This window comes from Chinchilla lanigera, unplaced genomic scaffold, assembly GCF_000276665.1.
Source record: "Chinchilla lanigera isolate Chin_1 unplaced genomic scaffold, ChiLan1.0 scaffold00088, whole genome shotgun sequence".
NCBI lineage: Eukaryota > Metazoa > Chordata > Mammalia > Rodentia > Chinchillidae > Chinchilla > Chinchilla lanigera.
Window position 1 is genome coordinate 2,648,464 of NW_004955489.1, and position 25,801 is coordinate 2,674,264.

Here is a 25,801-nt window from a genome sequence, read left to right on the forward strand (position 1 = left end):
TATAAAATTTGTGTCCTGTATTATATTGTTCCCCTTTGCAAAAACCCCAAAGCAACACAGCTGCTCAAGAGAGCTCCCAGGTGGGAGGCTGTCTTCTCATGCCCAGTTCCTCAGGGAACTTGAGCCACAGGCTGCCTTGGTTTTGGATGGTCGATTCTGCACTACACCTTTCATATCAGCAGAGATATTCAAACATCAGCTTGGAATATCTAACAGAACACATGTGAAAGGCCAAGGTATTTACCTAAAGTCAATGAACCACCTGGGTCAATTCATTTGCTGCTTCTAGAAGGTGAATATTTTTTAGTCCTGCCCCGGTATGTCTGAATCCATCCAGGTAATTGCATTCTTGCTCACGATTTGCTGTATAGCCTTCCTTACCCCAGAGGAAAAAAGTGCATGAGTGTTCCTGGTTCACCAAGCAAGAAGCTGTCAGTGTTCTTATCCACAGCTGTGCATTCAGCCCTGGTGCTCTAGCTATTCCTCTAAAAGTGGCTGTAGGAAAATGAAGATACAAGACATTTGCTGGCTTAACACGTTGTTTAGTTATCTGAGCCTAGATGGACCTCAGTCTGGTGACCATAGCTCTGCCTGGGTGCATCTCAAGCAAAGCTGGCTTGTGAAGCGAATATGACTGATATGATCTGGCTGAGACACACACAGAACCAGACCAGACCTTCTGACACAAGGGGAGTCTTTATTGTGGAGGGGGGCTACAAGGTGGGCTGCCCAGGGGACTAGGACAGCCTCAAGCTGAGCAAAGTGTGGGGTTTTTAAGCTATTTTGGGGGGAGGGTGTCCATGGCCAGAACATCCTGAGAAGGGGGTGTCTGTGTGTCAGAACAGCCCAAGTGTGTCTGGCGGTGTTGTTTATCAGAGTTGAACATCTGGTTCTGCCAAGGCAGGTGAGGGTGGGGTTGGCTTTTGTCAAGGGGAACTGGAGGGGAACAGGTGAAGAGGAAGGAGTTTTTATTAACTCCTTAATAAAAGAGCTTAAATCCACCATGGGGGGGGTGAGTTGCCTTGTAACTTATCATTTCAGACTTGGTCTAATAAGGATAGGGGTGACTTGTCTTGTCGGTAGCTACTTCCTGCTGAGGATGGGGTGTAGTTATTTTGTCTAGGTCATCAGTTGGGACTGGCTGGAATTGGAAGTCTGAAAGAAGCACAAGGTTAAAATTTTGAGTTGTTAATTTTTAGACTGTGCTGCGAATGAGGGAGAAAATGCAAAGTGCTGTGAGAGGAGAGCACAAATGAGGTCAATGGGTCCCAACAGCACCCAGGTGGGTAGAGGAATCGGTCGGGCTGAACCTCCAAAGGAGCTGAGTTTTTGTCAGGCTTTAGTGAACACTGGTCTGCATAGGATCGGAGGAGGTGACGGGTAAGGGAGAGAAGAGGCTGGTAATTAGCAAGAGGGCTTGGAGCAGCGGTGGGAAGCTGGAGGAGAAAAGGCTGTCCATACATGAGTTCAAAGAGGCTGAGACCAGAGAGTTTGCAGGGGGCAGGGTGAAGCCGGGTCAGGGCCATAGGCAAGAGGGATGGCCATGACTGCTGAGTCTCTATGGAGAGCTTAGAGAGATGTACCTTAAGGAGATGCTTAGCTTTTTTACCTTACCTGAAGACTGAGGGCAGTAGGGAGTGTGCAGGGCCCAATGGATGTTAAGGGCCTGTGAAACTTGTTGGGTGACTTTGGAGATGAATCCCAGTCATTGTCTAACTGAATGGATTGGGGTAGGCTGAAACCGGGAATGATTTCTGTGAGAAGGGTCTATGTGACAGTGTCTGCTGTTTCATGTGAAGTGGGGAAGGTTTCTATCCATCCTGTGAATGTGTCCACCCAAGTGAGGATGGATTGGAGTTTTTTGTGCCTGGGCATGTGGGTAAAGTCAATTTGCCAGTCTTCTCCTGGTAGTGTTCCCCTAAACTGATGTGGGGAAAAAGTGAGGGGAGGTCAAAGAGAGCCTTGTGGGTTTGTTTTGGAGCATACTGTGCATCTTGAGGATATGTCCTGGTTAGGCCAGGATAGAAGATGATGGGGTCTAGGAGCCTTTTTAGTAGTCTCCAGCCTATGTGTAGAGAGTTGTGTAGTTGGCTAAGGAACTGTCTGGCACGGTCATCTGGGAGATAGTACTTCCCATCCAAGAGAAGCCAGCCCTCTGGACCAGGGGAAGCACCTTTTTGGGATAGTTGTTTGAGCTGTGTGTCTGAGTAGGTGAACCCAGTGGGATATAAAGGGAGGGCAACAAAGGCCCGGGTGCTAAGAGGGAGACTAGGGAGTGGCCATCGCTGGAGGGCCTCCAACTTGGCTGCTTTATCTGCCCAATTGTTTTCTTCTGTGATTTTGTCAGTGATCTGTTGAAGGCTACAGCAGTGGATGATGGCAACCTGGGTCATAGGGTGGCGGGTGAGAGGAGTTGAAGGATTAACTTGCCATTTGCATGGAAGAGGCTTTTGTGGGCAATCTACCTTCCAGTGCCACCATATGGCAGCATGGTGATGGACTATGTAGTAGGCATATTTAGAATCTGTGTAAATGTTTACAGTGGTTTCTGCAGCCAAGGTCAGGGCACAGGTAAGGTCTATGAGTTCTGTCTTTTGTGATGAAGTGCTGGGGGAAGGGGACTGGCCTCAATCGTTTGGGTCAAAGAGACTATAGCATATCCTGCTTGAGGTCCATCTGGGCTGGAGGAGGAGCTCCCATCTATGACCCAGGTGTGTTGGGCTCAGGGTAGGAGTTGGGTATGTACTGAGGTGGCAGTAGGGATGAGGTCAGTTAAGGATTTCAAACAGAATGTGTGGACTGTACTTCTAAAAGAGGAAGGAGAGATGCTGGGTTGAGGGTTCCACAGAGCTTTAGTGAGACCTGAGTGTTCTTGATGAAGGTGAGGTGAAAAAGTTGGAGGTGAGAGGGAGCTAGAATGCATAGAGCTTGGCGTGAGAGGTCCGTGAGATGGTGGGGGGAATAGACTGTAATCTGCCCCTGGAGTATTAGTTTTTGGGCTTCCTGCATCAGGGTGGCAGCAGCTGCCAGAGCCCTAAGGCAAGGAAGCCAACCTCGTGTTGTTGGGTCCAGCTATTTAGATAGATATGCTGTGGGGGTAAAATCTGGGCCCTTATACTGACCCAAGACTCCTCAGGCTGTTCTATGAGATTCTGAAGTGAATAGGTGAAAGGGTTGGGTTGGATCAGGAAGGGCAAGGGCAGGCGCCTGCAGAAGCAGAGTTTTGATTGGGGTAAAGGCCTGGACGACAAGATGGGGATCTGTTAGGTGTTCATCCTGTGGCCCACGAATAGCATCATACAGTGGTTTAGCCAGGAGTGTGAAGCAGGGGACCCACAAGCAGAAGTACCTCACAAAGCCAAGGAAAGATTGGACCTGTTGTTTTTTAGTAGGGGGGGCCAAGGAACGGAGGGCCTCCCTATGGTCTACCGTGAGATCCCTTGTAGTGGGTGTAAGTTGGAACCCCAGCTTACAGATCGAGGGGAGAGAGAGCTGTGCCTTAGTTCTGGAAACACGATAGCCCTTTTGGGAGAGAAAGTTTATGAGTAGAGTGGTGTGGAGGTGAGAAAGGTGAAGAGAGGGGCTACATAGGAGCAGGTCATCTATGTACTGGAGCAGGTGACTGGATTTGAGGTCTAAGGTGGCCAGATTGGTCATGAGAGCCTGATCGAAGTAGTGTGGGCTGTCCCTGAATCCCTGTGGGAGGATGGTCCAGGTTAGTTGTGAAGTGATCTGTGTGATGGGATTTTCCCAGGTAAAGGTAAAAAGTGGGTAGGAGGAGGGGTCTAAGGGAATAGTGAAGAAAGCGTCCTTAAGGTTGAAAACTGAGAAATGGGTTGTGCCTGGTGAGATATGGCTGAGAAGGTTGTATGGGTTAGGGACTATGGGGGTGACAAGGCAGATAGCTGAGTTAATGATGAGGAGGTCTTGGATAAACCTGTAAGAGCAGTTAGGTTTGATGATGGGGAGGATAGGGGAGTTGTATGGGGAGTGTGTAGGGATGAGGAGTTTTTGGTTGAGGAGCCGGTCAATAAGGGACTTTAACCCTAGTCAGTGTCTGAGCGAAATAGGGAACTGGGGGCAGTTGGGAAAACTGAGTGGTCCTGGGTAGTCATGATAACAGGATGATGGTGTTGAGCCACCATGGGTTGTGAGGTATCCCAAACCATTGGATCGACATTGTCAAATGGAAAGGAGGGATCTGCCCAGTTATCTGTGGGTGGGGACAGGGAAAACGGGAGGATGACTATGAGCAGCGATGGCGAAAGGGGTTTTGGGAAGGAGAGTGTGATGTGTAGCTGGGTGAGTGCATCCCACCCCAGCAAGGGAGTGGAACACCTAGGCATTACGAGAAAGGGATGGGTAAATAACCTAGATCCAATCAAGCAAGGTAGGGGACCCATGGAGAGGGGATGTTGGGGAGACCACTAGACCCCAACAACTGTGATCTTTGGTGGGAATGTTTGACCAGAAAAGCTGGGGAGAATGGGCCAGGAGTCCCCTGGATCAACAAGGAAGGAAATTGACTTACCTGCCACCTGGACTTTTACCCTGGGCTCCTCAGATGACAGCAGGATCTTGTCTGCCTTGTCGGTGAGAGTTTGGAGTTCTGGGCCCCATCAGTCCTCTCTGGCCATACCAAGCAGGTCCATTAGGGACGGCTTAGGTTTGGGCTGTTGAGCAGGGGCAGAGGACCTCTCCCGTTGTAGGCAGGAGCAATCTACCTTCCAGTGCCCAGTTTGCTTACATTGTGGACAGGGTCCTGTGGGTGGTTGGGGGTTAGGACACGATAGTGCCCAGTGGCCCTGTTGTCCACATTTGAAGCAGGGCCCCGGAGGCTGCTTGTTGGTTGGGAGCTGAGTGGACTGTTTGGGGGCCTGAGGCTTGAGAGCTGCTGCAAGAAGCTGACATTTTTGTTTGGTGTGGGCAAGTTTTTCCTCCTTTTCCATGTCTTCGTGGCCATTAAATACCTTGAAGGCTGTTTAAAAGTTCATGGCAGGGGGTGTTGGGTCCCTCCTCAAGGCGTTTGAGTTTTTTCTAATGTCAGGTGTTGACTGAGAGATGAAGGAGGTGTTGAAGACCAGTTGGCCCTCTGTTGAGACTAGGTCAAGGTGTCTAAATTTAGTGAGGGCCTCCAAAAGATGTGCCATGGAGGAGGCAGGGTTTTCAGTGGGATCTTGTGTGATTTCATGCAGCTTATCCCAGTTTACTGCCTTACGGGCTGTCTCTTTGAGGCTTGCCAAAAGGCAGATAATCATTCGATCTTGGGCTAGAGGACCTGGAGTGTTGGGCTGGTAGTCCCATTGGGGATCAGCCCCAGGGACTGCCTGTCCTCCCAGGGGAAAGTTATGATCTGTGTGGCATGTCTCATCCGCATGGGCCTGGGCAGCTATCCAGATGGTTTCTTTTTCCTCTGGGGTGAAGGTGAAAGAGAGAAGAGTGTAGAGGTCATTCCAAGTAAGTTGGTACATTTGGGTTAGGTATTGGAACTCTTTGATATATGAGGAGGGGTCAGAAGTGAAAGAGCAAAGATGCTTTTCAAGTTGTGAAACATCAGGGAGAGACCAAGGTTGATGGACATAGATGAGTCCCTCTGCTCCTGCCACTTGTCTCAGAGGGAAAAGCCCAGATGGGGCGGAAGGGGAAGAGCAGGCAGAGCAGCCGATGAGGCAATTTTGGAGCAGGTGTGGGAGGCACGTGGGGAAGGGAGAGGTGATGCTGGGGTTGAGGTCGCAGTGGGGCCATAGGGTGGGGGGTCATTGGAGTTGGTCTGGAGGGCCAACAGTCAAGTGGCTCAGGGAAGGAGGAGGTTTGGGGAGGGTCGTTGGAGAGGTGGCGCCGAGAGGAGGGGGATTTGGCCAGGAGAATCTCCTGGGGGCTACAGGGAAGACTGTCAAGGCTTGTTACAGAGGGCAAAGAAAGCTTGGACATAAGGTACCTTGGACCATTTATCATTGTGGCAACAGTAATTGTCTAAGTCCTGTGGGACACTGAAGTTGAGAGTACCCTCGGGTGGCCAAATAGACCCATTATCTAGTTTGTATTGTGGCCAGGCAGTTTGGCAGAGGAAGGTGAGGCATTTGACTTTGAGATTAGAGAGGCCGAGGGGGCCACGGAGAACAGACTTCAGGCAATGGAGCACAGAGGCACTGGGAGAGCAGGGGAGAGAGGAGGTGCTGCCCATGATGACCAAAGGAGAGACGAGAGAGCAGAGAATGAGGAGACTGAAGACGACTGTCGACCAAGAGAAGTCCCAAATGGGATGAGAGACCCAGGGCCCCGGAGGGACATCTCCAGCCAGGGAGGGGGTCATGAGAAGAGAAGGAGCAGCTCGATGTGTCGACAGGATTTTGGGAGGGACCGTAAAGGCCAGGGGTGTGAAGCCAGGAGAATGAGCCATCCAAGAAGTGTGACAGAAGGGTCCTCTGGGAGAAAAGAGAAGAAGGTTTAAGTCAGGAAGAGGAGTGTGAGGAGGAGAAAGGAAAACAAGGCAGGAAAAAGGGGACTTACGGTTAGGAGGGAGCGCTGGGTGGATGGCGAAGTTGGAAATGTGGCAGGTCTGGGGCTTGAGGTCCGCTTCAGAGGTGGTCAGTTGTGGACCTCGGGAGGGGTCCCTGATCAGGAGGGCCCAGCTAGAGCCCTGGTGTCCCTCTCGGGTTTTGGCACCAAATGATCAGGCTGAGACCCACACAGAACCAGACCAAACCTTCTGACACGAGAGGAGTTTTTATTTGGCAGGAGAGCAACACGGCAGGCTGCCCAGTGGACTAGGACAGACCTGAGCTGAGCAAAGCGTGGGGTTTTGAAGCTATTTTTCGGGGAGGGTGTCCGCAGTCCAGAACAGTCCAAGCAGGGGGTGTCCGTGGGTCAGAACAGCTCGAGTGGGGCTGGGGGGTATCGTTCGTCAGAATTGAACGTCTGGTTCTGCCAAGGCGGATAAGGGTGGGGTTGGCTTTTGTTGAGGGGAACTGGAGGGGAACAGGTGAAGAGGAAGTTATTATTAACTCCTTAATAAAAGAGCTTAAATCCCCCGGGGGGGGGGTGAGTTGCCTTGTGAGTTATCAATGACAAAGGGCTGATACAGGAGGAATCATCTTATCTAGCCCTTTCTCTGCTACGCAGAGCTGACCCTGAGACATGAGAGTCTGTGGCCAGCAGAGGGCAGTATTGCTCCAACAAATACTGGAATACTTTGCTGGGAGGGCGGCTGGCTCCCAGAGGCTTCTACAACGCATACAGAACTAGAGGCCAGAGGGTGTGTACATTTGAAAACTAAAACCAGCAAAAGTGGTGGACACCCATATACCTACCAGTCCTACTCAACATATTCTGTATCATTCTTTCAATTTTTCTGTCTGAAAACTTTTATAATAAAAAGTTGGAAGGAAAAAAGCAGATAGAGACTTTACTGTAAATCCTGATATGTTGATGTCATTGAGCTAAGAAACCCTTAGCAGTTTCATAGTGCAAGCTCCTGGTGTGTCTGGGTGGGTCACAGAGGTGACTTTGGATGCTTTAGGTGATTCCCCACATGGTTCTCCCTGGTATCCTCTCCTGCTCCGCTCCCTGGCTTCCGTGAACTAGCCAGCTTTGCTTCATTGTGTCCTTCCACCATGATGTTCCCGCCTTGAAGCCAGCTGACCATGGACTGAACCCTTGGAAATGTGAGCTAAATCAAACCTTTCATCCTTTAAGCTACGGGTGTCAGGTATTGGTCTCAGCAATAGGAAAGCTGGCTAACACAGAGGCTTAAACCGTGGCTGCCTCAGCCCAGCTGCCAGAGTGGCCTACCTGGGCCAGGTCCCGGCATGAGTCCGGGTGGCTGGCTTGTGGGTCAGCAGGGCTCCTGGGCACCAAGGGCAGGTAAGGGAGACACAGCAGGCCCTGTCTGCTTGGAACTCACCGTCCTGGGAAGACAAGGCCCCAGTGACAGTGCACAGAGCAGAAAGGCTTGGGCGTACTCTTGAGGCTGTAGGGTATGAGCTGGAATCACAGACTTGAGGCTTGGTGATGCGCTCTGCAGTTCCCAGGCTCCCTCACAAGCTTGCTGCAGTGCGCCTTGTGGCTGCCTCTAAACTCCCTAACAGCTTCCCCGAACAGTAGCTCCTTGATTTGCCAGTGGGAAAACAGCTTGCTCACCCGTGGGTTCTCGGTAACCCTGTTGGTGATGTTTCCAGAAGACACCCCCTCCCTGACATTTCAAGGCTCCGAGGGTGACACAGAATTGGGTCCAGCCTGCTAGGACCACTCCAGCCAGAGGCAGGGCTCTGCCAGGTCCTGACTGACCCAGGTCTCTGTGTCAGGCTCCAGCTTAGGTCCAGGAAGGAAACCCTCCTCTACGTGCTGCCAGAGGAACCAGCAGGCCCTGCCTGGAGCTGGGTGTGGGAGGTGAGGACAGCACTAGCAATGGTGGCTGCACTGGCATTAGGAGATTAATGAGGCTTTTTGAATACCGAATGGAGCTGCAGTCAACTGTTGGCAATTAGTCAGAGCAAAGCCGTGCTGCGCTCCGGATCTGTCAGCTGGGACTCCAGAGGCACGGCACAGTAGGAAGGGAGGGAACAGAAAGACGGGGCTGAGCTTCGCTCTTCCCTCCCCAAGTCTGGGCTCCAGGTCTGCAGCGACCCTGAGCTCACCTTCGACAGCCATCTCAACCCAATGTCACTTGGAGAAGCACTGGGCAGTGAGGGACCTCCAGAGGCTGTCTTGTGGGCTGTCCTCTGCTCAGGACTGCTCAGCAGAGCTTCCTGAAGCTGCATCTGTACGTGGCCACCTTGGGACGCTGCTCCCAGTAGACTGTCCACGCACACTGCTGTCCTGGGACCACTTTGGGTAGCAAAGGCTACAGTGCAGAGGGGAAAATGGAAGGAAAGAGAGAAGGAGAGAGAGAACACTGGAGCCCAGGGCACATCTACTTCGTTAGGTTGCACTCCTAGTGTTTATGCTTCACTCTTCCTTATCCCTCCACTCCTTCCTAGGGTCCACAGTGTCAGGCAGCTGATTCACGGGCACCGGCAGGAGAGGCGTAGGAATGCCTGGTTCCCCAGTGAGCTTCCCTGGGGAGGAGGACGGGTGGGGATGCAGAGTGGCTCCAGGACCTGGTCACATGGGTGTGGGCCCTGTGGCTGGGCTGGTGGAGTGTGTGCTCCCTCTCCCTTCCCTGAAGGTCCCTCTAAGCTGCTGAGGCTGCAGATGGACCGCTGAGGCAGGCAGGGGGCGGGGAGAAGTAGTGCTCACATCATTCTCTCTTTAAGGAAAAAAATGCATCTTAAAAGCAGTGGGAGCTCATTTGCTGTTCTATAATCAATCACCCAGTACGGAAAACAAAAACATCTCCAGCCAGCCGGGAAGGCGGAGCAGCGAGGGAATGCAGCTCAGCAGCGAGGGCTTTACTCTTTAAGGGTCTAAAGGCAGAGGGGTCATAAGGACAAAGGGCATGGGCGTGGGCACCTGTGAGTGTGGGCATGCTGGGGGCTGTGTTTGAGGGGTGACTTCCTTCTCCCAAGTCCAAGCATCTCCCAGTGTCTTCTCAGCTCAGACTCACATGTGGACAGTGGCTTCTCTGAAGCAGCAAGTCCCAGGCGCCAGCCTGGAAGAGGGAGCTTCTGCTTGCCTTGGCCTTGGCTCCCTCTCTGTCCCGTGGGGAGAGTTTCTCTTTTCTTTCCGGAGCTCATGTTGCTGGAGTGAGCAAAAGTGGCAGCATTACTAAATCAGTGAAAGGTGAAGCCTGAGAGAAGCAGGCCATATCCAGCCAGGTGGCGGCCTGGGGCGAGGGCAGTGCAAGCCTGTCCTCAGTGGCAGCTGTGGGGAGCCCCCCGAGGGTGTCAAGTGCCATCGCCTGCTGCGTTTAGGGGCTCCAAGACGTGCCCCACCAGCTCCTGCCATGGCTGCTTCCCACCCTTCCATCCCTTCCACCTTTCTCCCCTTCCTTGGACCTTTTCTTTTACTCCTCTAACTACTGTGACCATGTTTTCTAAATTAAAAGTTGGGCCTAGCCTGACAACGGCAGAGGGTTGGAAAGAGGGACACTGTCAGACACTGGCTTCAGTGCCTTTCTCCTCATGCTGGCCCCCTGCCCTCTGTCTGCCTGAGGCTGCAACTCTGTGGTCAGTGCAATGCCAGATATCCAGATGTTTAGAAATGTTCAGATGGTGGATTTAATGTAGGCAGTTTTGTTTATTCTGAGTGCCCTATGGACACAATTCAGTAAAAATAAATAGATGAATAAATAAAGCCAACCTCCCCAACCCAAGCACTGAGTTGTTTGGTGTCTTCCAAACAAGTGGTAGAGACTTTCCCCCTCTTCTTGAGGGTGTTACTTTGGGGGCATGCTGTGCTGACTTCATACAAGTCACGCTCCTGGGAAGACTCCTCTGTGGGAAGAACACCATGGCTTGGTTTCTAGCACCAAGGGACCTGGGTAATAGTGAGCGGCATCCTTGGTCCATATCACTATCTCATTGTCCATCCACACAGCACCCATCTGCCCACCGACTTCACCTCCCCCACCTCCTTCCCTCCTTCCAAACATCCTGCCCCATGCTAGGCACTGGTCATGTTTAGCCACTGCCTGTCTGGACTCGCAGTGGATTGGATGAGACGGATGTGCACATAGCCTTAGATTGCAAGTGTCAGACACACTAAAGGGCACTTCTCCCAGACCCATCTCCTCTTCCTGGCTTTCTGTTTTCTCTACCCCTTCCCAGGCCGGAAGCACTGTCTCCTGGAGTCCAGAGAATCCTGGAGAAGGAACACTCGGTGGTGGTGGGCAGATCTTCCCAAACAAGTACGAGCAGCTGGAAAGAAAGCGCTACACATAGCATTTTGAACAGTGTCCTTTGCTTTCCCTGTACAACTCTTAATTAATGTCTCTCTGCAAAACAGCAGCCTTCCTGCCACGGCACGCAGCAGCCCTCAGATGAGGAGGGCATGTCTTCCTTCCGATGTCTTCCCCTCACCTCTCCACCCCAGGTGGGAGCAGATGGACCAGAGGCAAAATCACTTGTTTATTTCAGCTCCTGCTGGGATCCGGCCAAGTGGGAGAGGTTAGCCAAGAGGGGAGAAGTCTTGCGGCTTTTGGAGCTTAATTAAACGTTTTTACGAAGTCCAGCCCTGCTTAACTAGCAATGCACAAGGAGACAGAAGCGGGTCCTGCGCAGATTAATAAACCAATTACGGAATGACTGCAGCAGCCTGGTGGCCTCACTGGCGCAGGAGGAGAGTTTGACAGCTGCTTTTTCCTGATGATTGCCACAGATTTCAGAAGTGAGGACAGCCTGGGCTTTCCTCATTCCGTAAGAGAATACCCCAGGCTGTTGTCCTGTCTAATGCCTCACACTGCTAGTCAAGTTGTTCTCCAAGCCTGGGGAGCGGATGTCATGTTTAGCCAACTGGGAAGAAAAGGAAACAAAAGCTATTTCTCCCCTTCTGATCAGAAACAAAAACAAAACAAAGAAGCACACCAGGGTAAATCTACTTATTTCTACCGGGGATGCACCCTTACCGGGAGCTGTAGAAGAGGGGAGGTGGGACATTCTGGGGGTCCCAGCAGGCAATCCACAGAGAAGCCCCCAGGGACCCACCTCCCATGGGGTGGCCTGTCTTTTATCTCTGTCCATCAGGGTGAGCGCCTGCTCTGTTTCTTCCAGAATGGAGTCAGTGTCTGGAATTTGCATGCTGTACCTTTAGTTTAAATGCCTCTCTCTGCCCACTGCCTATTGCACAATTCATAAGAACAGGGTCCAGTGAAGACCCTGCCCTGCCAAGGCAGCAGAAGCATCTGCCCTCCTCAGGGGGCAGCGTATGGAGTCTGCTGTGCTTTCCTCTCGACCCGTGCTGTGGTCTTGCTCCATTGTACAGCCCGGCCCTGCTCAAAACCAAGAGTGAGGTGGCGGGAATCAGGTGTCCACACTTAGGAACCCTCATCTCCAGTGAGATTCCAAACTGCACGCTAGGTCTTCCTGCTTCCTGGCTGTACCAGTCCGGGGCTCGGGGCCATGGTGCACCTGCAGCCGTCCCAGCGTGGGGTCAGCAGCTGTTGGGCTGCTCCAGTTCGGGTCTGGGGGGACACAGAAGGTCACATCGCTTTGGAAACTCTGGCCCACAGCATCCTGCTTTTCTCTTGGAGAAAGCAAAGCTCCTAAGGAACAGAATGGGAGGGACAAGGAGAAAAACCGCTGCTCCGCAGGACTCCGAGGGCTGACCTAGTCCCCAGGTCCCTGTCACCATCCTTTGTGTTGCTCCTCTGTTTCTGAAGATCCCCCACATCCACACAGCTCTCCCAGCATCTCCAAGGTAAGTTCTACGGTTTTCTGCATCAGGTGAAACTACTCCAAAGGGTATCCTTTCAGGGTATTTTACATACGGACTCTTTGACATAAAACCATTACCCCTCACTAAGGACACGGTGGACTTCACCGCCCTCAGTGACTTGGCAGCCATCATCGATATTTCAGAGCTAGTGTGAGCAGTTGCTTCTGTAACACTGAGAAATTTAGGTTCGCCTCTAACCTTTCTAAATTCATCTTCCTATTTCCTACAGAATTTTATTCCAGTACAGTGTGGTTTTATATTTGTTTGGGCTTTTCTGATCAACCAACCTGTTCCTCCGAGATAACGTATTCATAATTACACATTTTTTAAAATTTAGTTTTTAATTGCATAAAAAACATACAAGTGACCACCTTAACCATTTTAAATGTACAGTTTAGTAATGTTAAGTGCTTGTCCATTGTTATGCGTAATCAGAAATTTTAATAAAAATATATTAGTTTAAGGTTCTAAATATTAAAATTGCTGCTTGAATGAGTGATCATTATAATTGTTATCAGGGAACAAATCACAAAATTAACATAAATATAACATAAGTTTGGTCAATGCTAAATTAAACAAATAGTAAAAATTTATTGGGACCATAAATCTTAATGAGATTAGTGCGAGTCCCCCAATTGGATGATAAATATTGCTTTGTGCTAGAATAAGAGTGCAGCAGCAATTCCACTCTTTATTGAAATTTATTTTGCTTTATAGATGTGCATACTGATAAATCTCCTTACATGAATGAGTTGGTGGGAATGGAAGATGTTTTACTAGGATAATTTAATCACTTGTTTGAACTGGGATTCAGATACCCCAAATCACACAATGACACGGCTGCCATTATTAAAAATTATTTTTCTCTTTCAGTTTTGTTGAAATGGAAAAAATCTTCCTAAGGGATTTGTCACCTATAATTAAAACCATTCACTTAATTTCTGGGAATATCCAAAAATTCCTTCCCAAAATTTATTTTCTCTCTCTCACTTAAAAGACAATTTGTTTGTTTCAGTCTACTAAGAAATGGTAGGGAAATTAAAATGTTGTCAAGCTTTAATATACTTTCTCCTATGTAATTTTGTTAAAAAAATGCATTTATTTTATTACATGCTTTTTTATTAAGACCTCCAGACTCAGATTTAGCTCATTTAATTTATAGAAAGTGCTTTGTGCATAATCTATTTAGCAAAGCTAGTCTTCCTTGTCAAGCTAGTCTGCAAAGTGCACTTACTTTCTGTATGAAAAAGTTCTGACTTAAAATTTTAAGTCAAATCAACATTACAAAATATGTCTTGAGGAACAATATAAAACCCACTGTAAGAAGGACTACTTCTAGTCTTATAAAAAAATTACTGAAAGAAGTCAAGACCAAAATCACAAAGGGTGTGAGAGATTTAATCTATATTTATAGTAAATTATGAAAACAGGAATAAATCTATATGCTGTTTCTCATTACCTAATTTGTCACAAGTAAATGTTATATGCAACAAAAATAGTAAGTTGTTTATTACATAAAAGTATGACAAAAATTGTGGCTTTTTTTTTGGTTTTACTTTAGTAAACATGCTTGTGCATGTCTACTGAACTTTAGAATTGGCTTTGGGTATAAATAAAGATCTTGTATAAAAATATAGAAGTGACTCCTTTAATTTGATCAGACATTGAGATAAACTCTCCAACTTATTAATGAAATAGAAAGGGATATATTACTGGAAATGAATTGGTCCAGAAACTAGCATTTAATTCTTCTTCCAGCATTTAATTTTGTTTTTGATTAATAGGAAGTGTAGGAGGGACACATTTTATAAGATTAAGTAGTCTCAGGGTTGATTGTAATTGCAGTATGTATCTCATTATACATTTGATAAGATAGATTTTAACTGCCTACTGAATAATGCACACTGCATTCAAAAGAAATCACACAAAAATCTTATCTCTGGGTTTTATCCAGTACAACTCAAAAATGTTAGTGGTCTCTCAGTATCCCTTGTAGCGGTGGCACATGCCTGTAATCCCAGCACTTGGGAGGCTGAGGCAAGAGGGTTGCTGCGAGTCTGAGGCCAGCCTGGGCTACAGAGTGAGTTCAAGACCAGCCTGAACTGCTAGAGAGACTGTTTTAAAAAACAAAGCTAGCCGGGGGTGGGGTGGGGTGGGGAATCCACCAAGTTTCTAAAACAAACCTGTGTTGGTTTTGCTGTTCTAAGATTCTTTTCCTTTCCTTTCTTTTTTCTCCTTCTTCATTCCTTTGTTCCATTGTTCGTTCCTTCATTTGTTCCTTCCTTCCTTCCTTCCTTCCTTCCTTCCTTCCTTCCTTCCTTCCTCCCTTCCCTCCTGTTTTCCTCCCCCTTCTCTTGTTCCTTCCTCCCTTCCTCCTGTTTCCCTCCCCCTTCTCTCTTTCCCTTCTCCTTCCTCCTCTTGCTCCTCCTCTTCTTTCCTGTCATCGGAGGGCTGAATAGACAGTAACTGATGAGGATTGCTTACTAAATATGCAGGGGCAAAAAGCCAGTTGTAGCCTTAATTGTTCCTCCTAATACTCTCTTTCCTTTGTTCTCCTCAGGTGTCAAAGCAATGCATTCCTCCACAAGAGGAGGACTTGGAGAGGAGGTCCTTACCCCCAAGTGTTAACCCCTGCTGCCTGTGGCCCTCACCCTGTCTGACTGGAGATGATGCAGAGGGCCTAGCTGTGGCCTTAACTGAAGCCTGGCGCGTGTCTCAGTGAGGAGGTACACCCGAGGTGACTGCTCAAGCCCACCCTGAGGAAGCATGAAGGTGTGTATGTGTGGTGTGAGCTTGTGAATTTGTGTGTGCATGTGGTTGGTGGGAGAGAAAGGGAGAGTGAAGCTGAAGGGAAACCTTTCAGAAGTTGTAGAGGACCTCCCCTTCTGCCAGCACTGGCTCGGCATAGCTGAGGTGTGTGCAGCCAGGCTCCACGTCAGAGCTGAAGGGGAAAGGAGACAGGCCCCCCCCCCCCCCGCCTTGCCTCCATGCAGCCAGCAGCCTGCCGTTCAGATAGGAGCCCAGCTTAGCGAGAGAGTTACAGGAGAGCTGGCCGGGACAGCCCCAGCTCTGGCCACGGAAGCCCTCAGCCTCAAGGCGGTTGCTGGGGAGGTGACCAGGTCCTGAGGACGGAGCCATCCCAGGAATGGGGCTGCTGTACTGCTGTTCTAGAAGAGGCCGAGGGAGGCACTTTTCTCTCTCACGGAGAGCTGCAGACTGCTGAGAGCTGCAGTCCGCACCAGGCTGGCCTGACCCTGGGCATCAGCCCACAGAACTGGGAGAGGTATTTCCGTGTTCAGAAACCGCTGGGTCCGGGGTACTCTGCCACAGTAGTCTCTGCAGGGCCAACCAGAGAGCTATGGGGCCCGGAGAGGTGCCTGGACTGGCCGGAGGCTGCAGTGGGCAGCCCTGGTGACAGTCAGCAGCCTGTGCTGAGCCCTGGACTACAAGCCAGTCCATATGGAGATGAACTGAAGTGTGAAGTGCACTCTGGGGTGAAGACAGTAGGAGAAGCACGCGCGCTGTCTAATGGACAGTGTTGTGTGGGTTATGTGTGGCGGCACTAACCTTTCAGGAGGACTGAGCTGTACGATGCACCCATGTGAGCTCACGGGCTTCCTTCGCATTCCCTGGGATGGCTCTCAGAAAACTCTAGCTCTCACACAGGCCTCACATTCTGCTTCTTCTGGCCGGTGCTGCCCTGTGAGCTGAGGACGCTCTTCGAGAGTTTAGGGGCAGGGGAGAGGTCCTGGGCTGGGGGCCAGAAAGGCTGGGCTGGCTTGGGCTGGAAGGAGAGTGAAGGAAAGCTCACAGCCTGCAGCAGGAAGGGTCCCAGTGTCCTCGGATGGACTCTGCCCATTCCCTAAGGAACCAGCAAGGAATTTAAGGAGGGGTGTGACCAGAGCAGAGTGATGTCCCTCAAATCTTCTGCTCTGGCTTTTTTGTGGAAAATAGAATGAGAAGTGAGACAAAACTTCCGTGGGAAGAGCAGGCAGAAGGTTGTCCCCGTGGTGCAGTTGAGAGAGGGCAATGGTTTCAGCTGGGTGTTCACAGTGGACAGAGACAAGGACAGACGTTTAGTATGGGAATTGCTTCAGCAGGAACCTCGGAGGGGCCAAACAGTCCTGTGTTCACACCTGAGACTCACAGCACCCTCAGACCATAGGCTGATAGGTAGGAAGGGAGCTTGTGGGGGCTGGGGTGTTCTTTTTGGGGGTTGTAGTAGAACCGGTCCATTTACTCCCAGACTTGAATTATAGCACAGGTGGGTGCTTTTCTTTCTAGGCTGGAGCAAGGACAGCTCCTGCCTGACCCCTGCGTCAGTCCCCCCGATGTGGCCACAGAGCCCCACAGAGCCCGTCTTCACATCACTGCTCACCAGTGACCCCGAAGGCTGGTGTGCGGGGAAGGACGGGGCTGCTCTTGTGCCTGGCATGCAGGTTCCCTGCTGCCACCGAATTTTCCACCCTGCAATGTGGTGTCCTCTAGCCTTCAGTTTACCTGACTTAGAAAGTCAGACACTACTTACCAGCTGTTCTTACAGCAGTCTCCCCATTGCTTCTCTGATTGCTGGTCTTTTTCACCACCCCCAACTTTTGAGTCTTTGCTAGTGATGCTAAATCTAAACCTTTTGTTTGAGACAGGGTCTCACCGTGTAGTTCAGGCTGACCATAAGTTCACTAGGCAGCCCAGGCTGGCTTCAAACTCCCAGTGATCCTCCTGCCTCAGCCTCCCCAGTGCTGGGATTACAGATGTGCACCTCCACACCTGGTGTTGAATTTAATTTTTTCCTTTCCTGCCTCAAAGTCTTCTAAGATGTGCAAGTACTACCGCTGGAGGCCCAGCACACCTTAACAAGTATGCATAGGTCTGCTAGAGGTCCTCACAGTCCTCTTCCTTTCCTACCTCATGTCCTGCTGTCCTTTCCGATCTCCTACCTGTTCATGCTGCCTGCCCACCTGCTGGACTCAGAACTCATCATACCTGCGGTGGGCTGTTTTCTACCTGCTCTGGACTCCCCACACTCCTTCCTAGATGCGGTCTGTGCCTTTCCCAAGGCCAGGTGAACTCCTGCCGGCTCTCACGGCATGCATCCTGGCCCACTGCCTCCCATGCAAAACTCTTTAGGGTACATGTCCCAGTCAGCCTGCACTAGCCTTTCTCCTTACATCTTTCCTTTCCCAGTGTGGCGAGTTCCTTGTGGGCAGGGCCTCTGCCTGCTTTGTGTTTGTCACCTGGGAACATGTAGCCAATATAAGCAGAGTGACTGGATGGCTCTCTGGAGCCCTTGAGATTGACAGTGTCTTATGTGGGGAGCAGGCACGTTCACGGTAGCTTCAGCAGGGAAGAGGGGTAGCAAGTGAGGTGTCTGGGGTACAACACTGAAGGATGGTCCCCTCCCTCCCCTCTTCCTCCCTGCCTCCCCTCCCGTCCTCTCTCTCCCCTTCCCTCCTCTCCCACCCTCCCTCTCTCCCTCTCTCTCTCTCTCTCTCTCTCTCTGTCTCTCTGTCCTGAGCTTGCCTTTCCCTACCTGGTCCCAGCGTAGGAGCAGGGCATCACTGAGGAAATCTTGAGACCTGGGGACTTTTTTCTTCCTTCCTTTGTGTTCTTTTCTTTTTCTGCCTCCTCTGGTTTAAATAAAACATTTTCATTCCATTTTCTCTCTTTTCAGCATGTTTATTTCTTTAAGGAAAAAAACATTGAGAGTGGCTGTCCTAGAGTTTGTGATATACATTTACAATGAATCCACTTTGAAGGGAAGCTTTCCAGTTTGAGCTTTGTGTGCTGTGAAAGGACTTTCCAACTATTAGCAGGTTTTTAAGTGAGAAAAGCCTTGGGATTCCTGAAGTGGCCGGTCTGAACACCCCGCCGGGATGGGTTAGGTTGTGCAGGCAGCTCCCAGGAGCAGGAGGCGAGGCTGGCCCCTGCTTGTTCCTCAAGCCAGCTCTTAGGTGATCTTGATTTTTGCTCACAACCATGGCAGCCTTCCAAGGTGGCCAGCTTGAGCACACTGTTTGTGGTCAAGTCACTGTTTGTCAGCAAGTCAGCCCAGGAGGCCAGCAAAGGAGAGAGCCAGCGAGCCAGACAGAGAGAATGTACCTGGACACTGGATTTCAGTTGTTTCTGACTTTCTCCGAGGCTCCAACAACTGAATGGAAAAGGAAACATTTGAGTGGGTTGTTCTGTCACATCTGATATTAAACATTTGATTGATGTTTTGGACTGAACTGCTGTGGTGTTCAGTATTCTGGAGTTCAATAAGTGGAATTTTATACATTTATGTCAAAGATTTTCAAATAATGTATTGAAGAATATGCGTTTCATGAAATATTAAAAGATGCTGTATGTGTCTGTGCTTGGAAATGTATGTGCTATGACACAAGGGTGTGAGGAACCCAGGTCCTGAAGTGCTGGAGACACAAAGGGGGCTAGTGTGCCTCGGGAACCCTAACTGACAAGGTGGGAAAACTATAACTGGGCTGCAGTACTTCCCAAGTTTATATGAAGAGGGGCTCCATTAAAGAAACTGCAGTGGGTGCTTGTCAAGTAGCCTCCAGTGTGTTGCTTAGACAAATAACGGTTATATATTTTTCTCATGTGCAAGCGATACTGTTGTAGTCAGGGTTTACAAGGGAAAAGATTTAACACAGGGCACATAATTTATAGGATTATTTTATAATATTCACCAAAAGAGTCAAATGCAGAAGAATGCAGGAGATCTGTCCACACATTACAGACCCAAAGAATCCAGCTGAGGGCTTAGACCCCACGGCAGTGTCCTGAACGAGTCCAGCTGAAGACCTAGTACCCACAACAATGTCTCATGCAAGTCTTTGTCATGGATCTGCACTGGGAAGGCCCAAAGGTCAGTGGTAGAGGCTACAGAGTCTGTGCCAGAAGGATGAAGGATCTGTGCCAGCAGTTGAGTGATCTGCACTGGAGTCAGGAAGTGACACTCTAAGGACCAGAGCTCCCCTGAAGAATACTGCAGCCATCCTCAGCGACAGTGAGGACCCGAGCTCCTCTGATGATGAGAGTAGCTGAATTCATATCGGGAAAATCAGTTCAACAAGCTTCTCCGGGAGAATCAATAGCGCACCATCTTCCCCTCTAGTTCTCCCTTTATGCTGTTGGCAGCAATCCTCAGGTGGGCCCTCCACATCCAGCGCCACGCTGCTTTGGTTCGGCTGGGCATTACAAGCTGACCATCAGCTAATCCAGCACAGAATCTTAGTCTCTTGACGCCTGCTCAGGCTGTTTTCAGTTATGCTGCCTCTTGTTGGGGTGACCACAACTTGGATCTCTGCAGTCCAGCACTGGCAGATGTGTCCTCTGGTCCTACAAGCTGCGCTGTATGCTGGTGGACTCATTGCTGACTCCCTGGTTTGGAGCTGGATCTTATTTTTTCATGAATCTCCAACTGCACTGGCCCAGCACAAGTGGTAACAGCCAGGGGTAAGGTGAGAGCAGCGTGCAGGCCTCGGAGGCGGGGAGTGCGGCTCAGACCTTTGGAACCTCATGGCTTCCTTTCAGGTCCTCTCCCGCTAAACACTCAGCCTCCCCCTACTGTGCCCTAAACCTGAATTCTACATCTCTAGACAATTGTTCATTTTAACAACCTGTCTAACTGAGGAGTCCTGAAAACAGCACATGAGAAGGTGTTGGTGACTGACAAAGTTTAATGGAGTACATCTTCTGGGGATCTTTGCATACAACTAGAGGTAATGTCCTGACTGAAAAGAAGGAAAATCTAACTGTGACAATTTAAGTATAAGGGCACAGAACTCATGAGGGGCCAGTGGGATAGGCAAGGTGGCTATCATCACCTCCATAAGAGCAAGAGGATAGGCAAGGTGGCCTTCCTGGGGGGCCATTGCCCCTTCATCAGAGCAAGGCAGCTGGGCATTCGTCTTCCAGCAAGGCTTCTGGAGTGCACCCTGGGTCAGAGTCTCCAGTCTGCCTGGCTTAGAGTCTACCTTTAACATAGCGCCTCACCAGGGCAGGGGTTGTGAGGGAAGTCTGGCAGCAGGACTGAGACTCGTAACAGTCAAAGGGAAGAGCACACATCAGTGCCAGAAGCAGAGCTCTTGATAGACACGAACTCTCTTTCCTCTCTCAACTGGGAGGCTCAGCCAGCAGCCCCAGAGGGAACAATTAGGTTGTTTATCCAAACCACAGCCACTTTGCTCTGTAATTGATTTTTCATTGAGTGTATTTAGGAAATGGTTATTTACATGAATGCAGGCACACCAGGGACTGCAGCATCTGATCACAGGAAGTGGGAGGGGATGGAGATCAAAGGCCCTGGAGGAGGAGGAGCAGAGCAGGCTCTGGAGGCAGACAATCCAGAAGAGGTTCTGATTCCACATGGACTATGTGTTTGGGCAGGTTGTTAACCCGCTGAGCCCTGGCCTTTTCAGAAAAGGAGGTGAGATTGATTTCCTAGTAGGGTTGCTATGAGGATTAAACCAACAATGTTCCTAAGATGCTAAGAGTCAAGCCTGCTACATCACACGCAAGGCATAAGTGTGATGGGAAATACAGTGAAAATATACTAAATTTTTAAAATTGTCACAATGAATCTTACATGGCCACTATTCCTCCTTAAAGTCCTCCCTGTCACTTTTTAGGTGCTTATCTTTTTTTCTCTGCACTTTCTGAAGCAGTCCACTTCCTGAGTGTCTTTAGTTCACTGTCCTGGTTTCTTGCTTGTCTCAATTGATTCAAATCGTTTACCTTGAATGGTCATTTTGACTTTTGGGAAAAAACAGAAGCTCTCAGTGCTTGAGTAGGGAGGATAAGGACACACTGTAATGTTTTTAGAGGATGCCTTTGTGTTGGATGGTATGCAGCAGTAGCATTCACCATATTTTTGATCACACATTGTAAAGACACTCATAAAGGCAGACTTTCAGAGCTGCCTCAGAAAAAAGCTGGGTGTGGTAGCACACACCTGTAATTCCAGCCCTCAGGAGGCCAAGTCAGGAGGATTGCCACGTATGACACCAGCCTGCACTACATAGTGAGTTCAAGGCCGGCCTGAATTACATAGCATGATCTTGTCTCAAAAAACTTAAAAAAATTTTTTAAAAAGTGGCAAGAATGATAAGTGTGTTCAAAGTTTCAAAGCAAGGGGTATTTTGAGAAAGATTAATGTATTTATTGTGGTACATTTTTAAAAATTGAAATTCACTGTATATTTTGAGCACATGGGGTGTACTCAATATGTTCTGGCTGTTGTTAGCAATGTACTATTGTTACCATCACCGTCCATGCTGGGAGACACCCCCATCCCATCTGGGTCTCAGCTGTCAGCTAGGCTGCCTCTTCCCTACACATTTCCAGCATGGCCTCAACCTCTCCAGCTACTGCCTCTTCTGTGCACATGTTGAGACTTCATCTGCAGCACCATACCTTCAAACTTACAAGCCAGGTAACACAGAGCATCTTCCAGGTTACACAGGGCATCTCGCCTCCCTCCCACCCCTAACTATGGACTAGGCCCACCCCTAACTATGAGTCAGCTGTAGCTGTTCTTACTGCAGTGCTGGAGAGAGGAAGGAAAGGAGATAGGGATAGGGAATTGTATTCTCCTTGCCCCCTCTGCACTGGGAGCGAGCAATCTGCTGCCTGTGGGGTCAAAACTGGCCCGTTGCCTGCCTTTGTACAGCACGTGAGTTAAGAGCAGTTTCCACATTGTTAAATGGTGGAGGAAACACAATGAATAGAAGAATATTTTATGACACAAGAAAACTGTGACATCCAAATTCAGTTTCTACACTTAGTTTCAGCAGAGCACAGCCACCTCCACTTGCTTGTGTGTTCTCTATGGTTATTTGCATGCTGTAACAGCAGCAACCGCATGACCTGCGAAATCCAAGGTGGGCACTCTCTGGCCTTTTCCAGAGAGGTCTGAGGGGCCGAGTTCTGAGCTTCTTACAGCCAGGCAGCATGTACGTTCTTGCTCGAATTCTGCGGTACAAGGCAGAATGTTTGGAATGCAGCAGATGTCTTAGCCTGTTTTGTAAAGCTGTGACAAAATGCCCGAGGCTGGCGAACTTAGGAAGTGGACATTTACTTGACACACGATTCTGGAGACTGGGGAGTCCTAACAGTGTGGTGCCAGCATCCTGGCCAGGGACCCTTAGCTGGGTCACATCACAGAGGAGCACAAAAGGAACTGGCACGGTGCAGAAGGGACCAGGTGCGTGGGGCAGCCTCACTTTACACCAACGGCCCCTCTCTCGAGAACTAAGCATGCCTGGGAGGCCTGACCCACTTCATGGGTGGGTGTGAGGCCATTCGGAAGGGTGGGCCCCCACATCCTGATTACTTCCTAGGGGGCCACATCTCTTAAAAGTTCCCATTGCCTTAGCACCACTTTGCTGGGGACTGTGCTTCCAGCAGGAGAGCCTTCGGGGGAGATACCACATCCGAGCCACACCACTGGAGGTGCAATCTTCCTGCCTGGTGCTGACTGCAGCTGCTCCATCCAGCTGCAGGGGCCTCTTGTCCTTCCTGCCTCTGAGAGAGGAAGGAAAGGAGAAAGGGATGAGGTCCAGGCACCGAAGCATACAGGCACAATGCTACATTCTTTGTCTGCTCTATCTCATTTCTGAGCTAGTTGCCTGTTCAACAAATATTTGCCCAGGGGTCACTGCAGGCCAGGTACCAGAAACACAGCAGTGGCCAAAACAAAACACTTTCTGCCATCATCTAGTTTGCCTTCTGTATTGTCCCCGGATAGGATTCTAAAGCAATGAGTAAGCACTGTATATTGAAATGTATTGTATTTAGATGGGTTTTTTCTTTCTTTTTGGCCTGGGAAGGGAAGCATTGGAATTTTAATGGGAAAGTAACCTGAACAAAGACTGGGGTGTGAGTCATGTAAGTATCTGGGGAGAAAGACATTCTAGGCAGCGCAAAGAGCATGTGCAAAGGCCCTGAGCCAGGAGTGAGCCTGTGTCCCTGGAACAACAGAAAGAACAGAACGCTGGAGTGAGGACAGGGGGAAGGAGGTAGTGAGAGCAGAGGGTAGAGAGATGGGGGCAGGGAGAGCCATCCTGACAAGCTCTTCTGCTGCTGCAGGGCCTCCGACTGTACTCTGAGGTGGAAGGCGCTGGATGGTGTGAGACAGGATTGTCTGCCTCCCTGGCTGATGGACGAGCAGAGCCCTAATAGCCTTTCATTAAGTGAATTCACAGTGACTTCCAGGCTCCTCCACCCAGCCCACGCCTGCCCATCTGCTCTGCTCCGCCTGGGCCCGGCCAGAGGGTCCTTTCTTCCCCCCTCCATCCCAGCCAGACAGTGGCCCAATGACAAACATTAATTAAAGTGTGGGGGGAACAACTTAATTAGCTCCTAATAGTCACATGCTGCCAATTAAACACCTTGATGCCTGGTCTACTCCGGAGCTTAATTAGGTGTCCTCAATAAATCCAGCCCAGGACACCGCCTGTCAGCTTAGAAGCCGAAGCTTTTCCTGAACGCTTCCCTCTTGGGAAGGAGGCAGGAGCGTTGGCTGGGGAGGAGGGCGATTGCTCCCTGGTATATCCAAAGATTACTTCGGGCCTTTGTTGCTTCCTTGAAGTGTGGTGAAAATGGCTATGAGGTTATATTCCCTCCTGGCCAGCGCTGCCTCCATAACTCAGGCTGCACGGACTTTGAGCCAACCGCCTTTGAGGGAGGAGCCATGCGCTGTGCTGGTCTCTTCCCTACTGCGGGAACATGAGGCCCCGCCCCGCCCCTAGTCAGCTCAGTAGGTGCAGGAGACGTTGCATGTGCGGGAGGGGCTCGTATGGAACCCGTATGCTGGGGAAGCCTTAGTTCTTGGCAACTCTGGATCTCCAGAACCAACAAGCTGCTCAGACAACACCATATCAGCTGATGGAGTAGATGAGGAGATGATGCCAGGGGTACTTGGTGCCCGGCAGTGACAGAGCAGTGGGCCAGGGTAGCCATTTATGAGGCACACGGTGAAGCACAGATATCTGCCCTGCATCCTGAGTACCTCGGCGAGGAGCCTAGAGATGAAGCGAGTCAGGGGTGGATGCAGAACCAAGAAGCTTTTGGAACCTACACACTTCTGGGGCTGGGAAGGTTCCGCGGTCATCGCACAATCTACAGGGAGTGGCCTTGAGTAGGGCGCATGCGCAAATCCCAGGTCGCTCTGCAGGGCAGTGCCAGGGCCCTGTGTGGCATTCCTGCAGCTACATTGTGACCTGGTCATTCACAGAGGGCTCCAGGTCCGCTCGGGCTCCAGTCCACACCTGCACACCACAGCTGGCCTCATTTTCTTCCCAATTTGCAGGTGATGAAGCGTTTAGGACTTGACCTCCCACATCTTTGATGCCTCTTGGGTCACTGTGTGGAGCCCGCGCCCCTCTCCCTGAGGCTGTGACTATGCAGCTCTGGGCCTTGGAAGAGGCAGCTGCCGCTGTCCCTTCTGTCAGGGACACCCGCTCTGGGAACTGCCCCCCGCCCCCGGGAAAGCAAGCAGGTGCGTGGACAGCTGCTTACAGTGTGCGCAGAGGTAAGCCAGCCCTCGAGCCCCGCCCACTCCGCACAGTACATGCTTGCTGCCCTGTGCAACCCTGAATTGGGGGTGGGTTTTTAGAAAGCAGAGTTCAGATCGAGGCAGGCTGTCAGCCTTCAGAGCCAGCCTTCAGTATCAGCGGGTTGCGCCTCTGTGAAGCCAGGTGGCCTGACCTGACTCATGCATGGCACAGGCAGTGACTCGGAATATTTGGTGAACGCATGAATGACTGAATGAGAATCATGAGAACGGAATCTTTGCCTTAGTCCTGAGACCTAGTAGTCTTCCTCCAGGACCCTAGTTCAGCATTCTTCGATAAACCTTGATTTTAACAGTGGTACCCATTTTTCAAACATAATCTGAGCAGGTTACATATTTTTGAAAATGTGTAAAGGAGCCGAGCATGGAGCATGTCTGTGGACTGAGGGGCCGGAGCCTGTTCTGCCGGCCTGGCTTCCTGCCCTCCTCCCAAGGCCTGGAACTCGGTTTGGTGGGGTGCTCCAGCAGCTTGGCTCACCTGTTGACCCTTGCTAGGGTCCTGCTTTCCTTTCATCCTACCCACAGGCAGTGCTGGGACTCGGTCTAAGGATCAGCAGAGTCCTGTGCTCTGGGGAATGAAGAGCCCATCCCTCAGCCCTGGACATGGAGTGGAAATAAGCCAGGCTGTCCTTCTGAGGGAGGCCAGGGGTGGCCCAGCCATGGGCTGCCTTGCTACAGTGAGGGACAGGCAGGGTAGAAGAGTCTGCACCTGTGGGTGAGCACCCTCAGCAGGGGCGTCTCTGGGCTGAAGTGGAGACCTCGGAGCTGTCACCCAGGCAAGGCTAAGCTGCCCCAGATCTGAGTAATGGATTTACCCTAAACATGGGCTGGGAAAGTGGGTGTGAGGACCGAAGGAACCTCAGGGGCACCACTCACTGTCTGCACCCTCAGATGGTGACCACACACAGGGGAGCC

The 25,801-nt window shown here is 50.4% G+C and overlaps 1 long non-coding RNA gene across 1 annotated transcript; it reads left to right on the top strand.

Annotated features, from left to right (window-relative positions):
* Positions 1 to 1,148: 1,148 nt before the first annotated feature.
* Positions 1,149 to 25,466, top strand: LOC102026011. Its single transcript, XR_264016.2, has 4 exons — positions 1,149 to 1,282; positions 10,707 to 12,294; positions 14,873 to 15,084; positions 24,623 to 25,466. It is a non-coding gene; the product is annotated as an uncharacterized LOC102026011 (long non-coding RNA).
* Positions 25,467 to 25,801: the final 335 nt, after the last annotated feature.